Below are 21,596 nucleotides of genomic sequence, written 5' to 3'. Positions count from 1 at the left end.
AGCAATCTATAAATTCAATGCAATACCAATGACATACTTCAAAAATAGAGAACACATATTCCAAAAATTTATATGAAACCCAAAAAGAACAGGAATAGCCTCAGCAAATCTTGAAAAAGGAGAATAAAGTGGGAGATATCACACTTTCTGATATCAAGTTATACTACAAGGCCATTGTACTCCAAACAGCTTGGTACTGGCATAAGAACAGGCATATAAATCAATGGAACAGAACAGAAAACACAGAAATAAACCCACTTCTTTATGACCAATTGATATTTGACAAAGGAGGTAAGAGCATACAATGGAGTAAAGACAGTCTCATTAATAAATGGTGCTGGGGAAATTGGACAACTACCTGCAAAAAAATGAAACTAGACCACCAATTTACACCATTCACAAAAATAAACTCAAAATGGATAAAAGACTTAAATGTAAGTCTTAAAACCATAAGCATCTTAGAAGAAAACATAGGGAGTAAGGTCTCCGACATCTCTCGCAGCAATATATTTGCTGATTTATCTCCACGGGCAAGTAAAATAAAAGACAGAATAAACAAATGGGACTATATCAAACTAAAAAACTTTTGTACAGCTACAGACAATATAAACAGAATAAAAAGACAAACCACACTCTGGGAGAACATATTCGACAATATGTCTGATACGAGGTTAATAACCAAAATTTATAAAGAACTTGTAAAACTCAACACCAGGAAGACAAACAATCCAATCAAAAAATGGGGAAAAGAAATGAATAGATACGTCTCCAAAGAGGACATACAGATGGCCAATAGACAGATGAAAAAATGTTCAACATCACTAATCATTAGAGAAATGCAAATTAAACCACAATGAGATACCACCTCACACTAGTCAGAATGGCGCTCATTTAACAAAACAACACAGTATAGGTGCTGGCGAGGATGTGGAGAAAAGGGAACCCTCCTGCACTGCTGGTGGGAATGCAGACTTGTGCAGCCACTGTGGAAAACAGTATGGAGATTCCTCAAAAAATTATAAACGGATCTGCCTTTTGACCCAGCCATCCCACTTTTAGGAATATACCCCAAGAACACCATATCACTGACTGATAAAAAGAAGTGCACCCCCATGTTTATGGCAGCATTGTTCACAATAGCGAAGATCTGGAAACACCCCAGTGTCCGTCAGTGGACAAGTGGATTAAAAAGCTGTGGTACATATATACAATGGTATACTATGGGGCCATGAAAAAGAAGGAAATCTTACCTTTTGCAACAACATGGATGGACCTGGAAACTATTATGTTACGTGAAATAAGTCAGGTAGAGAAAGAAAAATATCATATGACCTCACTCATTTGAGGAACCCAAGGAACAATGAGAACTGAGGAACGGAATTGAGATAGAGGAGGGATCAAAGGGAACAGAGGAAAAGAGGACAGAGGAAATGGGGATGACAGGATGGGATAAACCTGAAGGGAAGGGGGGAGGGCGCTGTAAGGAGGGGGGCAAGGGAGATGTTGAGGGGAATAAGGGGGAGGGAAAATGCATTCAGGGCAATCCTAGAATCTATGTAAACACAATTAATTAAATTGAAAATATGAGTAAAAATGGGTTATGATGTGTTTGAAACATATATCTGAGGATTAATATAGTATCTGTAATATGCAAGAGCACTTATACAGTACTTACACATCTTAAAAGACAAATAAATATTTCAATAGAAAAAAATAGGCAAAGGATTCAAATAGAAAAGCCACAGGGTGGGGTTTCTATTTGGGGTGAAGAGGACATAATGAGGTAATAAGCAAATGAAAAGAGGTTCATCTTTATTAATAAAGAAATTGGAAAGAAAACAATGAGATTACATTTTTCACCTATCATAATGGCACAGAGGACAGGGAACAATGCCCAGAACAAGGAGAAAAGCATGCACTCTCACTGTCAGCAGGAGTTGGACCTGGTACAACCTTACCAGAAGGAAATCTGAAAATCTATTGAATATATGAAAACTTAAAATGTGCATTCACATCTAAGAGTTTCTCCTAAGGAAATAATTGGACCATTGCACACAAATGTGTTATGTGGGTATTTTGTTGCATTGTTGTTTATAATAGCAAATATTTTTGAGAACAAGCTTAAGGACTGTCAAGATGAGAACTGTTTAAATGAATAATGCTATAGTCACATAACAGAAGGCCAGGCAGTCATGGAAAGGGATTATGTATTGATAGATAGATCTCTTAAGTACTGACATGGGAGGCTAATCATGATACAGTATAAAGTGAGACAGAACAGGACCTATGGTATGCGTATCTATTTGTGTGTTTATATATATATTCATATATATCTATGAAAACTCATTGAAATATAAACGAGTTCTTTGCATAAAACACTGGGAAGGTTATTCACTAAATTATTAACTGCGGTTGTCTCAGAAAAAGCATCATAGCAAGATTTGATCTCTCTATACTATTTAATTGTAAAAATATTTTTTATATATAAAAAAATTTATAATAAACCAACTGTGGAATCAACAACTGCCCTGGTCCAGGGGGCAGTAGCAGTAGGGCAGACTCAGAGAAAGTCTGTGCCAGGACAGGTAATTCACTAGCAGGTTAACATCTCCACCATTAATCTGCACATCGAATGGCCAACTGGATCTCACTTGCTACTTGGACGTCTCATTGGCCCTTCAGAAACAAAGCTCATCAAGCTTGGTCTCCACCTGGCTCCTCTTCCAGTGTCCCCGACCTCAGCTGAAGGCACCCTACCTCCCACCCTGGGAGCAAGCCAGCACGAGGGACATCACCTTCAGTGAGGAAAGCAAATGACAGAGCCACCTCCTCAGGCAATAGCAATGGGCCCCCTTCCTCCATTCTATTCGCCGGGGCCCCAGACAAGGCAGCATCTCTCAAATGGCTGCAAATTAAGAGCAGAACACCCCCTTTAATTTGGCCCATCTGGCTGCTGCTTTCCTTGAATGAATAGTTGGAAAGATGAAGCAATTAATTATATAGGGTTCAAAGGCTTTTTTTTTGACAGTTAAGTCTGAAAAAATGGGGATACCTTCATTCACTTAAATAAAAAGAGGTAATGAGCCTTTCCTTAGAGTCCTGGCCGGGCTGTGCAGCACCTGCTGAGTAACTGTCAACAAAAGAGATGAGTAATTCTCCACCTCTGGAAAACAAGGGGAGTAATGGTAAGTCTGACTATCTGCCCATCTAATTTATCATGAATGCCAGCATTTCCCCCTCACCTGCTCCTGCTGGGTGGAGCTGGAACTGATGACAGACACCTAATTACTGTTATAAATACAATTTATTCCTTTCTCCTTCCCAAAAGGGTTGGCCAGATTCTTTTGGTTTTGAGTGTCTGGTGGCCTCCTTCCCAACCCCAGCCCAGGCCAAGGACCAGTCCCTGGAGGCAAATCTAAAGAATAGAGTCCAGCACACTGAGGTCAGGACGCCTGGTGCCGGACAAGCCCTGACCATGCTCCAACTCCTCTGCTGCTGAGGGTCAGACCCCAGATTCTACAGCAGTACCTGATCCCCTGTTCCCAAGTCCCGTTTGGTAAAGGGCCTACCCTCCATATCATTCTCAGTGGGCTGGCACACCTTTCCTTGCTGCTGCCTGTGGCCTTCTCTGGGGAACTGAGGCCCGCCCATCGGGGTCTGAGGCCACTCCCCCTTCGGCACACTCTCCTGATGTCAACTGCCTCCTCTCACCACCTGTGCCCACACCCCTGTCCCGCACTCTACCTGCCGGGTTCCCTGCCAGCTGGAGTCTGCTGTCCTGGGTTCCTTTGTCTTATGGAATGAATTCCTCCAGTTCCTGTGACTACACAGTTGTCCCCTCACCTCGCCCAGTCCTAGCCCTTCCCAGTCTGCCTGATTCTGTTGCAGTTCACTGTGACCCATTGCTCTTCTGAGAACTGGCAGAATGAGGCAGCTTACAATATTAAAATACGTGTATTTCACAACAGCATCAAAAACACAATGAATTTGCCCTAGCCGAACAGCTTAGAGCATGGGCCCAAAGCACAGAGGTTGCTGGTTTGATCCCTGGTCAGGGCACGTACAGAAACAGATCTATGTTCCTATATCTCTCTCTCTCTCTCTCTCTCTCTCTCTCTCTCTCTCTCTCTCTCTCCCCCCCTTTCTCTCTCACTAAAATCAATAAATAAAAATATATATTTTTAAAACCCATGATGAATTTAACAAAATATGTACAAAACCTATATAATGAAAACTACACAAAATTGTTGAAAGAAGTTAGAGAAAAAATAAATAAAATACAGTGTTCATGGGTTGGAAAACTCAACATTAAGATGTCAATTCTCCCCACTTGATCTAGAAATTCAACACGACTTCAATCAAAATCCTAATAGCCTTTTTTATAGATATTGATAAGCTGATTCAAAATTTATATAAAAATGAATAGGACCTAGAACAGGAAAACCAGTTTTGAAAAAGAACAAAATTGGAAGACTTACACTACCTGATTGCATGGCTTTCTATAAAACTACAGTAATCAAGACAATGTGGTATTGATTTAAGAACAAACACATGGAGATACAAAAGAGAGTCTAGAAATAGACCTATACATATTATTAATTTTTGATAAAAGTGTGAAAGTCATTCAATGAAAAAGGGTAATCTTTTCAGGAAATGGATGTGGGGGAAATGTGGGGGAAAAGTGAACTCAGAATAGATAATAGCCCTAATCAGAAAAGCTAAACTCTCAACTTCTAGAAGAAAACATAGGAGAAAGTCTTTAGGACCTTGGGTTAGGACAAGAAAAGCATGAACACTAAAAGATAAAATTGATAAACGGGACATAAGAGGCCATGTACAGAGTTCACTGCAGCACTGCTGGTATGGCCAAAACCCAAAGCACTGGAAACACACCGAGTAGCCCTCACAGGGGATGGGTGAAAACCCTGTGGTACTGTCTAAAGGAGAAGCGTTTATTCACAACACTTCCGACACTAACCACCTTGAGCTGGTTCAGATCCTCCCAGCCAAAAGGCTGAGTCTTCAAGACTGCTCTCACTGCAAGTACCAATCACATGTCCCAGGTTGTCACTTGACCTACCAAACAACTATACATCACAGGCTCCCTTGTCCCCTCCCTTGAGTTTGATAATTTGCTAGAATGGCTCACAAAGCTGAGAAACTCTTTACTTATTATTACTGGATGAAACTCAGGGACAGCCCAATGGAAGAGATGCATAGGGCAAGGGTTGGGGAAGGGACGTGGAACTATGCCCTCTTTGGGTGCACCACCCTCTCAGCACCTTCCTGGGGTCACCAACCTGGAAGTGCTACCAACCCCTTAGAGTTTTTATGGAGGTCCATTACGGGCATGGCTGATTGAATCATTGGCCACTGGTGATTAACTCAACCTCCAGCTCCTTGCCCCTCCCCAGAGGTGGGGTCGGACGTGGGGAGTGGAGCTGAAAGTTCCAACCCTCTAATCACCAAGTTGGTTCCTTTGGTAACCAGCTCCCATCCTCCAAGAATTACCTTATTAGCATAAATTCAGATATGGTTAAAAAAAACTTATTATGAAAAAAAAAAAACTTATTATGAATAAGAAAAGACACTCCTCTCTTCCTAATCACTCAGGAGATTACAAGTATTTTAGGAGCTCTGCCAAGAACTGGGAATGTAGACTATATATTTTTTATTATGTCATGATATCACATGCCATAGAATATTATACAATTTTTTAAAAGATCTATACCAACTGGCTTAAAGTTTCTTCCAAGGTACAATAAAAAAATAACTTTAGAGATGATAGATTTTACCAAAATAGAAATCCAATACATATATTCATGACATCTATACACAGACATACAAGGATCCCATTCTGGTCAAATGAACAAGGACAAAAAGGCATCTGTGGATGTGTGTTTATACACAATAATGCACATGAAATTAAATGTGGGTGAAAACACCCCTGTTTACATGGTTAACCTGGGGGTGAGAAGGTGGTATAGAGTTGGAAGAGTGGAAAGGAAATGAGAGAAAGGGGAAAACGTCCAATTTTTTAAAAAGAAAGGAAAAATGACAACAATTAAAAAACAGCACAGAGTTGCGCGTTGTGTGTGTGCGCACATGTGTGTGTGCATAATTAGATGCATCTAAGGTCACCAAAATACAAATATACAAATGGTGGCTATCTTAGGGTAGTGGGATTTCAGGTGACTTTTACTTTCTTTTTTACACATTTAACATTGTTTAAATTTTTCAGTGAATATAAAAGCAAAGGCAGGGGAAAAAACAAACACCAAGGCAAAAAGTACCTACCCGTCCTTAAAGGCCAAACTTACTGAGCCCTTATCACGTGCCATGCACGTTCCTATTTCTTTTTTTCTTCTTCTTTTTTTTTTTTTTTTACAGGGACAGAGAGAGAGTCAGAGAGAGGGATAGACAGGGGCAGACAGGAACAGAGAGAGATGAGAAGCATCAGTCATCAGTTTTTCATTGCGACACCTTAGTTGTTCATTGATTGCTTTCTCATATGTGCCTTGACCGCGGGCCCCCAGCAGATAGAGTAACCTCTTGCTTGAGCCAGCGACCTTGGGCTCAAGCTGGTGAGCTTTTTGCTCAAGCCAGATGAGCCCGCGCTCAAGCTGGCGACCTCGTGGTCTCGAACCTGGGTCTTCTGCATCCCAGTCCAACGCTCTATCCACTGCGCCACTGCCTGGTCAGGCACGTTCCTATTTCTAACCCTTACAAAGCAACCCTGCGATGGACGAGGACAATGAGGATCAGAGTGGTTAGGTAACGTATCAGGATTACATAGATGTTTTTGTATTATGAAAGGCAAGATCTGCACCCAGGTTTTGCTCCTCTGGACTGTACTCTCATTTTATGGTCACAGGGCATTTATCTTCTATCCAGTCAACCCATGTGTCCTTCTCCCCTGGGTGCCCCTCACTGTCCTGGATGGGGGGCTTCAGACAAGTGCCGCAGAATCCCTGCCTTCAGAATCTCAAGTCTCTCCCTCTGCTAGCATTCCAGGCCATGCCTGCCAGAGGGGGAGGATTCTGTGAACAGCTGTGTTCATTCTGGGTTGGGCACAGGGCCCTGTGAATGTTCAATTAGTTGACTACTCCTTAGGAGTTGAAAAAGACAAAGAGAAAAGCCCTGAGCTATGTATTCCAGGTTCTTGACGGTCTCTATACTTATAAAATCTTTCTCATGGGCCGTACCCATTATGATACATTTTTATACAATAAAATATGCTCTGATTACTCCAAGTTCACCATAAACTTAAAAACTAAAACAAAAACCTAGCTACACATCTTAGTTGAGAATAGAGGATTCTGCAATTAGGAGAAAAGATTGAATTTTCTGTGCTATTCACTGGCAATTTGAAGCATGAAGGACAGAAGCAAAGGTTCTCAAAGAAAGGAGGAATGAGAATCGTTATCTGAATACAAGCTTTAAAAAAGAAAAGGCATACTGCATTTATGCACAGGATTTTCTTAAGCACACACATACACTAAGCTACATAAATACTGTTCACAAAAACAAGGGGACATTTTATAGCTTCATGTTCATTTTGAAATATCCCCCAATTTTTGTGAGCAGTATATTTTGAAAGATCATTTTACTGTATTGTCACCAATTTTTACCAGGAAAGAAAAAATTGCTGAGGCCCTGGGGGAATTAGTGAGTGTGTAAATTCCCACAGATAGACAAGGTCTCTTCATTTTCCACCTTCTCGGGCCCCATCCTTGTTAATCCCCTGAGCACAGACCCCCTCCTCCAAAGGGGAAGAGCCAGGGAGAGATGGTAGCATGGGGGGGGGAGGGCAAATGCTCAGTTGTCCCTACCCACCTTCAGTCTGTCCCTCTCCCCCTGCTGCCCAAGCCTTTCCAGTCTGGCATCTGTCAACCTCATCCTTGGTCCACCCTGCAGTTTTATACCCACCTCGCTGCCTGAATGCCCTCTTCCCCAATCCTGATGAACACCTTGTCAGGAAAGGCCTTTGATGTACCCAAAGGCCAGGATTAGGCTCTCACCCCGTGGCCCCACCTGCCACCTCACTGACAGTCTTCAAGGCTGGTGCCTCCCTTCACCTTCTTCTCACTATACTTAGCAGGGTGCCTGGCTAGCGATAGATGCTCCGAGAATGTTAATTACCTTCCTCTTTAATCATCTATTCAAATAATCTTACTTTTGGATTTTTACCTGCTCTGGATAAAGACTTCTAAAAGCTGTCAGAATTGTCTAGATCTGCCCTTTCAGACTGGAGCCCAAAGAGCATGGCATACCATTAGCCCTGGAGCGCAGACAGGGTCCCTCTTCCTGCAGCATTTTGGTGGAGTTAAACATTTTTTTTTCTAATTATTTTTATTTATTCATTCATTTTAGAGGAGAGAGGAAGAGAGAGAGAGAGAGAGAGAGAGAGAGAAGGAGGAGAGGAGCAGGAAGCTTCAATTCCCATATGTGCCTTGACCAGGCAAGCCCAGGGTTTTGAGCTGGCGACCTCAGCATTCCAGGTCGACGCTTTATCCACTGCACCACCACAGGTCAGGCGAGTTAAACATTTTAACTACATATAATTCCCTAAATTCTTTATAACTCTGTATCAAAACAAAAGGGTAAATTGTGAATCAGAGTGTAGACACTGCGTTAGTTTTTTAATATTAAAAAATGAGGCAGCCCTGGCCAGTCGGCTCAGCAGTAGAGCGTCGGCCTGGAGTGCTGGGGACCCGGGTTCGATTCCTGGCCAGGGCACATAGGAGAAGTATCATTTGCTTCTCCACCCCCCCCCTCCTTCCTCTCTGTCTCTCTCTTCCCCTCCCGCAGCCAAGGCTCCATTGGAGCAAAGATGGCCCGGGCGCTGGGGATGGCTCCTTGGCCTCTGCCCCAGGCGCTAGAGTGGCTCTGGTCGCGGCAGAGCGATGCCCCAGAGGGGCAGAGCGTCGCCCCTGGTGGGCGTGCCGGGTGGATCCCCGTGGGGCACATGCGGGAGTCTGTCTGACTGTCTCTCCCCGTTTCCAGCTTCAGAAAAATACAAAAAAAAAAAAAAAAAAAAGAGGCTTCACCTGACCAAGCGGTGGAGCAGTGGATAGAGCGTTAGACTGGGATGCAAAGGACCCAGGTTTGAGACTCCGAGGTCGCCAGCTTGAGCGCGGGCTTATCTGGTTTGAGCAAAAGTCCACCAGCTTGAACCCAAGGTTGCTGGCTCCAACAAGGGGCTACTTGGTCTGCTGAAGGCTCACGGTCAAGGCACATATGAGAAAGCAATCAATGAACAACTAAGGTGTTGCAACATGCAATAAAAAACTAATGATTGATGCTTCTCATCTCTCTCCGTTCTTGACTGTCTGTCCTTGTCTATCCCTCTCTCTAACTCACTCTCTGTCTCTGTAAAAAAAATAAAATAAATAAAAAAATAAAAAATAAATAGGAAAAAAAATTCATTTAAAAAAAATGAGGCTTCAACAATCACAAAAGGCCACATATGATTCCCTTTGTATGAATGTCCAGAACATGCAGATCTACAGAGAAAGTAGATTAGTTGTCACCAGGAGCTGGAGGGTAGGTGGGAGGGTGGAGAAGAAATGAGGAGTGACTGTCAAAGGGTAATAGGTTTCTTTTGAGGGTGAGAAAATGTGCTAAAATTAAAGTTATGGCAATGGTTCTACAACTGCATGAATATACTAAAAACCATGGAATTGAACACTTTACATGGGTGACTCTATAGAATGTAAATTATATCTCAATAAAGCTGTTAATAAGGCTTCAAAGACATTCCAAACTTGCATCAGGGTGCTTCAGACCACAGGGCCACCTTCAAGAAGCAGTAAACGGAAAGAATGGGAACTCCAGCCTAGTCCACAAATCAAGAAACAGGTCCCCAAGGGGGGTGCTGGGACACAGGTATGGGCAGCAGTGTCAAGACTGTCCCCACTGCTCCTGGCCAGCAGCTGAACTGAACCAGTGTAAATGGAGGTTGGATGCCAAAAACCTGGAGCCGTTTCTGGAAGTGGATCTGTAAAAATCATCTGAACATAGGAACATGGGTTTGATGGAAAAAGCAAAAAATCACTCAAGCTGTATTAGCAAAATGGTCCCTAGGTAGTTTTATAATTGGTTAAATATTATAATATATTATACATTAAGTCCTATATTATAAAAGATATGAACTATTTAAATGCTCAAGGAACTCAGAGTTCAAGCAATAAATTTAGGTTTTAAAGCAATGATAAACTTGATCTTGCCTGCTTGTTTGAAGACCGATATCAATCATGGAAGGACATGTGACAGGAAAAAAATCTTTCTCAGGAACAACATGGGCTGTGAATGGGTCACATAAGGAAAAATCAGCTAAGTCAGGAATTCATGACTGCCTTGTCATGTTCCCCTGGTGACACATATTTCATTATCATCATCCTATAATTATACCGTGTTTTTCGCTCCATAAGATGCACCTGACCATAAGACACACCTAGGGTTTTAAGGAGGAAAATAAGAAAAAATATTCTGAACCAAATGGTGTGTTAAAATATTTAATAAAATATACAACTATATGTCAACAATGTAAACTCAACAGCAGTATTAACAACCATTAGTACTGTTATTAACAAATGAGAAGAGACTTTAATGTTCAAATACTCTTTGAGTTGTCTGGGAACCCCAGGAACTCATCATCGCTAGTGTCAGAATTTAAGAAGCTCAGTTGCTCACAATCACTAGTATCACTTTCTCTGCTATTTTCATATATGATACCGTCTTCAGTGCCATAAGGCATTGCTAATAACATGTTTTGAATGACCGTACCATGGTTTCATTCCTCACTGACTGCCATGATGTTTTCACCTATTCACAAACTTGAGTGATAGAGGGTCTCTTCATTTGTCCAGTTGCTGTCAGATCATGATTACCAGCAGCCATCCATTTGTTCCACTCTTCTCGCATAAAGACTTTAAATGGTTTGTTGATGAAAACATTGAGAGGTTGCAACTGGCTGGTAAGACCCCCAGGAATTACAGCTAGATGAGTCTTCACTCCTTGAAAGTTTTTTTTAGTGGTTTTGCTAACATGTGCTCTAAACTGGTCAAGCACTAATAGAGCAGCAAGTGAGTGACATCAGCAATTCACACAGAGCTCCAGCAGCTGCAGCACAGCCCTCCACCTCTGCAGCACGCCTCTCACGTCTGCCCTAGATGATGCCAGATGAATGCGCCCACACAACGTTGCTCACCTTCCCTTATGCGCTGCATGCAACTGTGGAAACCAGAACCAGGAGATCACTCAGCAGATGCCGGGGTTCCGCACGCAGCTGTGGTGGGTATGATTACACTCCCTCTGGCGCTCATTCTACATATGTTTACCAGTGCAACGCCCCATAGCAGCTAAAAAAAAATGAACATTCGCTCGGCCTGGCCTGTGGTGGCGCAGTGGATAAAGCGTCGACCTGGAAATGCTGAGGTCGCTGGTTCGAAACCCTGGGCTTTCCTGGTCAAGGCACATATGGGAGTTGATGGTTCCAGCTCCTCCCCCCCTTCTCTCTCTCTCTCTCTCTCTTTCTCTCTCTCTCTCTCTCCCTCTCCTCTCTAAAATGAATAAATTTAAAAAAATTGAACATTTGCTACATAAGATGCACGGGCATTTCCCCCTCCACTTTTGGGGGGGGAAAGTGTATCGTATGGAGCAAAAAATACAGTACCTAACTGGCTGCCCTTGACCCACACTGGCCATGTGTATCATCGCCACCTCTCCTGGGCCAACAGTGAAGCCCAGCCATGAAGAGGAGATGGATTTGCCTCTTATCCAGTCTGAAGTCGACTGTGAATATCTTTGTGCCATCTGTATTGTTTTTCAGTAGCTGCAGAACTCTTTCCTATTTTAATCCAGTTGCAAAATCATGTCTATTTTTAGAAAGCCACAAAATAATGGGACATATGCTAGCCCTGGCCAGGTAGCTCGGTTGGCTAGACTAGGACCACCCTGAAGCGCAGAGGTAGATACCCAGTCAGGGCACACACAGGAACACAGATATTCCTGTCTCTCTCTCTCCCTTTCTTTCTCTCTAAAATCAATGAAATAAACAGAATAAAAAATGGGATGTATGCTATAATTCATATTACCAACTAAGAAGTATGAGCTTATTCTGCCCGGGTAGCTCAGTTGGTTAGGGCACTGTCCCCATACGCCAAGGTTGCAGGTCAGGGCACATAAAAGAATCCACAGTGAACACATAAATAAGTGGAACCACAAATCAATGTTTCTCTCTCTCTTCCTCTCTAAAATCAATAAATTTAAAAAAATGAAATAAGAACTTTGTTATTCCAAGCTGATATGTTTGAGGACTTTTTTAGGCCACAGAAATAATAAAATTCAATATTGCTATTTGACCCAATATAAGAAATACAAAAGAGTTAGCAGAATAGAAACCACTTGTTAATCCTGTTCATGGTTGACAGAGCATCTCTGGAATGATCTTTAGTCCCACGTTGCAACTGTAATCAGATTCTCCTCTCTTCCTTAAGAAATAGGAATAAGGAAATTGCTGTAGCTTAAAGTTCTATATTTTTGCTTAAGAGTAAGAGTGGGGCCTGACCAGGCGGTGGCGCAGTGGATAGAGCGTCGGACTGGGATGCGGAAGTACCCAGGTTCGAGACCCCAGAGGTCGCGCGCGGGCTCATCTGGCTTGAGCAAAGAGCTCGCCAGCTTGGACCCAAGGTCCCTGGCTCCAGCAAGGGGTTACTCGGTCTGCTGAAGGCCCGTGGTCAAGGCACGTGTGAGAAAGCAATCAATGAACAACTAAGAAGTCGCAAGGCGCAACGAGAAACTGATGATTGATGCTTCTCATCTCTCTCTGTTCCTGTCTGTCTGTCCCTATCTATCTCTGCCTCTAAAAAAAAAAAAAAAAAAAAAAGAAAACCTTTAAGAGTAAGAGTGGGTAACCAACCTCTGATATAAAGCCACACACTTTACTAGCCTTTAGGGTTTCTAAAAATAGTTGCATCGCACACTGCAGTGTCTTTTCTTTAAAAAATTTCAACATTAATATTACTATTTACTGAGCATTTCCATTTCTAACTAATACCCAACAGTTGCACACATATGTTCACCAAAAGACACGTATCAGAATGTTCACAATAGCACTGTTTACGATAACCCGAAACTGGAAACTACCCAAATATCCATTAACAACATAGTGGATAAATAAATTGTGGTACATTTACATTATGAAACGCTATATAGCGGATAAATAAACTGTGGTACATTTACATTATGAAACGCTATATAGCAATGAAAATGAGCAAATTAAATGCAACAAATGTAATACTGCGAGGAAAAAAAAAAAGCCACTTCTGAAAGATTCTATGATTATAAAACGTCCAAAAATGGGCAAAGCGGATCTATGCTGTAAGAAGTCAGGATAGTGGTTAGTGACTGTGGAGAAGAGAAATGGCTGGGAGGGAAATTAAGGGGACTCTGAGTGCTGTTTCTCAGTACGGTAATCTGTTTCTTGATTGGTACTGATCATATAGATGTGTTTTCAAAAATTTATTACGTTATACATTTATATATTTTGTACACTTCTCTGTATGTGTTATACACCACTAAAAAGTTTTTTCTTTTTTTTTTCTTTTTTTTTTTTAAATAAATTTTTATTAATGGTAATGGGATGACATTAATAAATCAGGGTACATATATTCAAAGAAAACATGTCTAGGTTATTTTGTCATTAAATTATGTTGCGTACCCCTCGTCCAAAGTCAGATTGTCCTCCGCCACCCTCTATCTAGTTCTCTGTGCCCCTCCCCCTCCCCCTAACTCTCTCCCTCCCTCCCTCCCATGTCCTCCCTCCCTAAAAACTTTTTTCTAACTATTTTAAAAACACACTCTCACCCATCCTCCCCCCCAGTCACCATGTTATGTATGTCTATTGCCTACAGATTGGTAATATGGCAAATTTAGAACAATCCAAGTGACTGCATTAAAGCTGAGTTTTATGTGTTGGAACCAGGAGCAAAAGGATATTAAATGAAAAAACTAGGGGCTATGTTTGAATTTTTATAACAAAGTGAACACATCAATCCACAGCAACACAAGTGGTTGAAGTGGTAAAAATAGGAAAGGAACGACTGCTCCATGAATAGTGGATCATGCTCTGCAGAAGGACAAAGGGCGGGACAGGACCAGACAAAAGCAGGATGAATAAAGACCCAAGGCCTGAGAAATGAGAGCGAGCCCATGGCAGACTGAGATCAACAAAGGGACTGTCTGTAAGTGGACACTTAAGTGACACAAAGATGGTGTGACTGAGTGCTAGGCACTGCTAAAGTGTGGGAGACACATTCACAAGGAGTCGAGGCAGTGACAGACCTAAAAAACATTGCTGAGCCAATGAAAATGGACAGATGTGGGGGCGTGAGGAGTAACACAATGCTCAATTCAAAATGCAGATAGTCTCCCATTTTTCAAGTAAATCAGTCATTCATAAAATCTGTACATCACTTTAGGCAAAATAATTTTAAATCTAAGTGGGGAGCCAGAGATCTCAATGGTTGGAAAACCTTGTAAAATATCATCTAAATCATTCAATTGCTCATTCTTTCATTATTACCTATTGAACACTTACTTGGAGCAATATTTTGTACTAGAAGCTTCATGAATAAGAAAAAAAAAAGAGGTTCAAATTTTATTTTAAATTAGGTGAGGAGCACCATTATCTTTAGTTTATCTTATACCCAACATGTATGGTTCTTCACCTGAGGTAGTGTTGAACAGCATGGACCCTTTCCTGCATCCACTTGACTAAGCTCTAGTAGCCAGCTATTCAAACACTCATCTCTAACTTGCTGTGAATGTATTTTATAAATGTGGTTAACATCTACAATCAGTTGACTTTAAGTAAAGGAGATTTTCCTTGATAATATGGATGGGCCTCATACAATGAGCTGGAAGGCCATAAGAGAAAAACTGAGGTTTCCCTGCAGAAGAAAAAATTCTCTTATAAGACCTCAGAATCGCCTGACCAGGCGGTGGCACAGTGGATAGAGCGTCGGACTAGGATGTGGAAGGACCCAGGTTCGAGACCCCGAGGTCGCCAGCATGAGTGCAGACTCATCTGGCTCAAGCAAAAAAGCTCACCAGCTTGAACTCAAGGTCGCTGGCTCCAGCAAGGAGTTACTCGGTCTGCTGAAAGCCCACGGTCAAGGCACATATGAGAAAGCAGTCAATGAACAACTAAGGTGTCGCAACGAAAAACTGATGATTGATGCTTCTCATCTCTCTCCGTTCCTGTCTGTCTCTTACTATCTATCCCTCTCTCTGACTCTCTCTCTGTCTCTGTAAAAAAAAAAAATGACACCAGACAACTAAGTCGTATAAACATGTTCCAAGATATGGGCTGCCTGACCTGCGGTTGCTCAGTGCATAATGCAGAGGTTGCCGGTTCGAAACCCCAGGCTGGTCTGGTCAAGGCACATATAAGAAGCAACTATGAGTTGATGCTTCCTGCTCTTTCCCTCCTTTTCTCTCTCTAAAATCAATAAATAAAATCTTTAAAAAAAAAAAGACCTCAGCATCACCTCCTGCCTGAGTATCTACAACCTGCCTGCCTGCCCTACACAGATTGTACTTGGCAGCCCCATAATCACACAAGCTGACCCTTATTGGCTGCTTCTCTAGAGAACCCTAACTTACACAGACTCTGAGCAGACTCCTGGGTTTGAAGCTTGGCTCTGCCACTTCTCTAGCTGGGTGTCTTCTGCTTCATCTGTAAAATGGGGATAATATCTATACTTGACTCATAGGAACTAGAACAACACCTAGCACACACAGAGTACTTCTAAGGTATTTGTTAAATAAGTAATTCTGTGGTCACAAGTTTACTTCTCAGCTGGAAAACTTGAGATGTTTTTATTCCCAAATATTTGCCATCAACCAAATATAATCACTTTTTCCCACACCAAGAACAGAACAGCCTCAGAACAAATAGCACCTCACCAGCCACAGGTGCCTGTCCATTTAGGTGATGCAGGAGCAGGGTGAGACACCAGGCCAATTCGAAGCATGGGGATAATTCAGCAAAGCTAGGATCAGAGCACTGCTGGAACATTCTTAACTCTGCAAGTTCTCAGCTGCTGTAAACAGCTGTGCTTTAAGAGGCTCAGACTCAGCAGAGAGCCATTTCTACTATAGTGTGTCCATAAAGTCATGGTGCACTTTTGACCGGTCACAGGAAAGCAACAAAAGACGATAGAAATGTGAAATCTGCACCAAATATAAGGAAAACCCTCCCAGTTTCTGTAGGATGATGTGGCAGCATGTGCGCATGCGCAGATGATGATGTAACACCGTGTATACAGCGGAGCAGCCCACGGTTATGCCAGTCAAGATGTGGACGGTACAAAGGAAAGTTCAGTGTGTTCTGTGGCTCGCTAAATTCGAATCCGTGAAAGTGCAACATGAATATCAGCGCATCTATAATGAAGCACCACCACATAGGAATAACATTACTTGGTGGGATAAGCAGTTGAAGGAAACCGGCAGTTTGGTGGAGAAACCCCGTTCTGGTAGGCCATCAGTCAGTGACGAGTCTGTAGAGGCTATACGGGATAGCTACCTAAGGAGCCCTAAAAAAATCTGTGTGTAAGCCCACATTGAACTGCACTGAATAGGTATGAAACTGGGAGAGTTTTCCTTTTATTTGGTGCAGATTTCACATTTCTACTGTCTTTTGTTGCTTTCCTGTGACGGGTCAAAAGTGCACCATGACTTTACGGACACACTGTATTTGCAAAAGTGGGAGCTTTGGAAAGGGGTCCTAATCATTCCCTCTGTTCCCACAATTGATACACACGGGCGGCCTGCCTGGTCCCTTGGGATGAAAGATTAAATGGGGAATCCAAATGTTGTTTTTGTGAGCACACATCCTGGGGAAAGAGTGTGATGATGGTGCTGATGGTGATAACTAAAATTAACTGAGCACTTACTAAGTACCAGATGCTGCCCTCAGTGCAGTACATATATTAACTCATATAATCTCCATTGTACAGAAAAGGAAACCCAGTCTCTGAGAGAGAAGTAACTCGCCTAAGAATAAACAGACTGAAAGTGTCAGAGTAGGCATCTGATCCCAGGCTTTCCAGCTCAGACCCTTTCTCTGTCCTGCGCACACTGCTTCTGAACCTGGATGTGAGGAGCGGGCTCAGGGGGAAGGAGGCCCAGGAACAAGCACCACACTCAGCTGTGTTTGATGGGAGGGCACGAGGGGCTCAGGGAATACTATGGTTAAGTTAACTTACTTTGAATGAGTTTTAAAAATTGAAATAGAACAAATCATAAATAATAATCCACCATGAATTTCTTTTGTTAAAGTATATAATGTGTCTGGCTTTTATACATAAACATTAAAGTTCATTAAAGATTCATACCATCATATTTGAACCTTTCATCTTCACATAAAAAATTTAAGGCAAAGCAATCTTGAGATGATTTCTCATTTATTTGCTAGCAGTGCAATAAAATCAAAATCAAACACCTTCTTATTTGTTATTCTCATTTGATTTCATTGATACCAACTTCTTCATACAGGTTTTCATACTGACAAAGATTTTCTGTATTATTGTTCTCCTATGGGATCCTGTGAAGTAAGCCTTAGAAGACTATTCTGAAATATTTTCTTATAGTTCAGAATACAAAAATGTATGCACAGGATCCAGTTCTATCCCAGAAAGATAAACTTGATCTTAGACACTCTTTTCTAACAATACCTACTTCTCTGGCTCTCAATCTGCAGTAAATCCTAATTTACCCCAGGGATTTGTCCACAGCTGTGATGGTCTTTGGCCTCCCAAAGCTAATGCAGGATCACACTGAATCCTGGGTTGGAGGAGCTATTATCAAGGAGAGGGAAATTCTCAGATGTCCAAGGCAGAAGGAGGACTGAGAGAAGTGGGGGGTGGGTACCACAGAGGAAGCTTACATCAAGTCCCCTAACTTAATCCTGGCCAATGTGTAAACTTGCCTTGCTGGGTAACTGTTTCTAGAGGTGAAAACATGCAATGCATTGAGAATATTGAAACTACCCTGGTTACACCTGTATCCTGGAGAGGCTATGCTGAAACAGCCTAGCCTTCGTGTCCCCCGAACATCTTCTGTATATCTAACCAATGTCTCCAGGTTCTTGGAGAAGGGAATTAGGAATGGCACCCCAGAATTCTGGGCACATGAAGTCCTTTCTAAGGCCACCTGCCTCTCCCCTCTGGGCCAGGTCTCCCAAGCATTGTCACAGGAGGTGGGAGGGGAATGCTGCTTTCTCTCATCTACCCTGTAGGCATGGGCTGGTCATCCTCATCTATGAACTTCCACCATGAGGAAAAGATTGAGTGGGATGTACACACAGTGCCTTAATATGATTACACCCCTAAATAAATCCATAAAATTATTTCAAAATGAATAAAACAAGAAAACACCCCCCAAAAAACTTTTCTCCTTGGGCAATGACATAAAAATATTTCTCATTTGCTCTTTTCTACAAGAAAAACCTTCAGCGTCAGATTTCTGGTTTTCTAATATTGGGATACCTGGTTTTCACTTACTCTGGAGATAGGTAGATTGATTTATTTAGTTAAAAACATACAGTGAGCAATATTCCAGATAGTCCTTCAGACTAGTTTTGTAAATTCTAAGAGCCACTTCCTCAAAGCATCATCCTTTTAAACTAGCAAGATATAGCCTACTGCTGCTGTCCTGTGGCCACCCAGACCTTCACATTGCCAACTACCATACATTACAAGCAAGAGACAACAGTCACATCACAGCCCCTCTCCTTATGCATCAACCTGGTTAAGAAAGAAAATTTTGAGGTTTCAAAGCTAGGTTAAGAGAGCCAAAAGACTCATCAGATAACTTAATGGTAAACATAAGTCACATCAATTAGTCCCTATGTTGCTGTCATTTAGCCAAGCTTCCTCCACTCTGGAATAAAAATGCTTTTGCTTTGCTCCTTCTATTTTAATAAATGACAATTTATAATTAAAAACTTTATGCTAAAGAGTCACCTTTAATATCAGCTAAACGATGATCAAAGAAAACCTATAAAAACAGAATTCTGGCTTTTGGCTGTCATTTCACAGGTCAAGATGCTGCAGCTTGACACGAAAGGAGCTTATAGACAGGGAGCAAGACTATGAGGGCATGGAAAGCTCTGTTGAATCCTTGTTTTGTGTTTCCACTGCTGTTCATCTGCTTTCCCATGGGCAAGCAGCCACCTCCTATCACAGAGCGGTCCCTGTCTTAGGTCAGCAGACAATACAGGCGAAATCTGCAAAGGATGGAGGTACTGGCTTGGGTGTGGTCTCTGGCAAAGAGGAACACTGGTCCCCTGGGTGCAGGCTCTAAGACCAGGAGCCCAACCCTTGGCGGGTAATCTCCATAACAGCTTCTCCAGATTTTAGCACGATCCCCACCAGCCTCGATTGCTTCCTCTATAAATACACAGCAGCCATTCGACGTGGCTGCCTCCGCAGACAAAGCCAAAGGCTCAGAGAGCTCGCTTTGCACCGAGACGATCTCCAGGTCACAGTCGAGTCGCCAGGCCACATCTCGGCCGCTGGTAAACAGCGTGGGGCAGGCGGCAGCGCCGCAACCAGAAGGCACTAAAAGCCAGGAGCGGCGGCTGTCTGCCCACCGCCCCACAGTCTGGGGGGCCGCTTGACTCCCACACGGCATTAACGCCGGGGCTGGGTTCCCCAACACAAACCCCAACGTGAGCACGTGCCCTGAGATTGCTTCGGGAGCATTTTCTGCACCAGAAAACTGCACACGAGTTCCGGGAGGCCGTAGTTCGTCGTCGGGCGGAGACCAGCGCCGGCTATTGTTCTCCTGGCCTCTCCGGCGGGAGACGGCCACCATCCCGCCTCCCTGGCAGCATCTGCCACTGGACCAAGCATTTAAGCTCCACCAAGAAAAGGGTGTGCCTGCGGCGCTGCGGACTATCACAAAACCCTGGGTCCCCACGAGCTTGTGATAAGCCAGGAGACAAAGCTCCTTTCGAGAGCAGACCACTCCGGTCCCAGATCCGCGTCGGTCGCGGGGTCCAAGAGCCACGCCCAGCCGGCCACCTGGATCTCCAGGCCCCACGCCTAGAGCGGACGGTCCTCAGGCCCGAGCCCGCCTCCCAAGAGCCTGCCCTCCCTTTCTCCGGAGACCTCCTTCCTCCGTGCCGCACGAACCTCCTCCTCCCTTGCGTCTACCCTCCTGAAACCTGCGGTCTCCACCCTCCAGCATCGCCCCTCGCAGCCTTATTATTTTTCATCAGCCTCAGCCTCTCCTCGCGCCACCTGCAACAAGCAAACTCCCTCCTTAGACCCTCCCTCCGCCCCCATCTCTTCCCTCCCCAAACCCTAGTCTCCCTTCCCCCTCCTCCCAGCCCCAGGCACCTGTTCCCACCCAGCTTCCCCATCTCCCCATCTTTGCTCAAACGGTGGCCTCGCCCCAAACCCTCCCCATCCCAGCTCCTCTCCAGCTCGGAAGCCTGCCCCCGACCCAGACCTGGGGCGTCGCGGTCTCTCGCCCGCCAAGCTCGATGCTGCGGGCAGGGCTCCCGCGCTGGGGCTCAAGAGAAGGGACCCAGCTAGGCGCCCCGCTTTGGGGCTGGGCAGCGGCCTTTGTGGTTCGAGCAGGTGCTTCGGAAACGGCAGGCGGTCCGCCTCGGGCGTCCGTTCCGTTAGCCGGACGGGTGGACCGGGCCGGGCTCGGCAAATCCCAGCCCGAGTTAAGATGGACGAAGGGTGGGGGCTGTGGACAGCGCCGAGCTAGGGACCCGGGCAGGGCGGGCCCGCAGCCAGAGAAGCCCCCGCCCAGCTTCCCAGCCTTTCACTGCCCCTGGAGGAGCAAGGTTGGGAGCCTACTGTATCCTAGGAGTGAAACCCTTTCAACCACGCCGCCTCCTTAGCCCAGTTCTACTCAATCCAACGAGCACACATTAAACGCCTACTGTGAACAAGGCGCCGCACGGCGTTCTGGGGGCTTACAAAGAGGTCCGAGTTCGGGCCCCCGGTTAGCCTGGATAGCCGCCCATAACCCCAAATCTTCCTCCCATCGCGTTCCGCGCAGCCCGGCCCTAGGCGCGCACCAAACCCCGCCTTTTTGTGCGCCTCTCCGAGAAACAGACGTCGACAGATGGACGTCCCATGCCAGGGATAATAAACCCACTGCCCGTCCCGCCATCACCCACTATTCCAGGATGCTGCGGCTGCGAGGTTCCGTGGGTTCGTCACTCTCTCCGAGGTCTCGCCGCGGTGCCGGCGCTGCGGGTGATCGGGGCAGCGGCGGCGGCGGCTGCACGCGCCCTCGCTCCGTAGCAGCCTTGGCGCGCTGGGCGCTGGAGTCCCCAGCCGAGAGCGGGGGAGGGGACGAGGGTGGTGGCTGGAGGCGGCTTCAGCCAATCACAGATCCGACGGCTCCTCCCCACTGTCCTCCACCTCGCCTCTAGCAGGTTAAGAGGAGGCGGGGACTGGCGGCGCCCTGCATCCTCTGAGCCGCGCTCCACCGCCTTGGGACTACAATTCCCGACAGGCCCTGCTGCAGGGCCGGGGTCCGAGAGAGAACAGAGGGCGCGGCCC

At 44.4% G+C, this 21,596-nt stretch overlaps 1 protein-coding gene across 2 annotated transcripts in view; it reads right to left on the bottom strand.

Moving 5' to 3' along the window:
• Positions 1-21,323, bottom strand: part of DPYSL5 (dihydropyrimidinase like 5) — a 97,331-nt gene extending 76,008 nt beyond the window's left edge. Inside the window, exon 1 of one of the 2 annotated variants that reach the window (XM_066266715.1) lies at positions 21,209-21,323. The gene's annotated coding sequence lies outside the window, so the exon portion shown is untranslated. The remainder of the gene's footprint in view (positions 1-21,208) is intronic. The other variant, XM_066266716.1, reaches the window with a different exon arrangement.
• Positions 21,324-21,596: the final 273 nt, after the last annotated feature.

Source organism: Saccopteryx bilineata, chromosome 3 (genome assembly GCF_036850765.1).
Source record: "Saccopteryx bilineata isolate mSacBil1 chromosome 3, mSacBil1_pri_phased_curated, whole genome shotgun sequence".
NCBI lineage: Eukaryota > Metazoa > Chordata > Mammalia > Chiroptera > Emballonuridae > Saccopteryx > Saccopteryx bilineata.
This window is presented reverse-complemented; position numbering and strand designations above follow the sequence as displayed.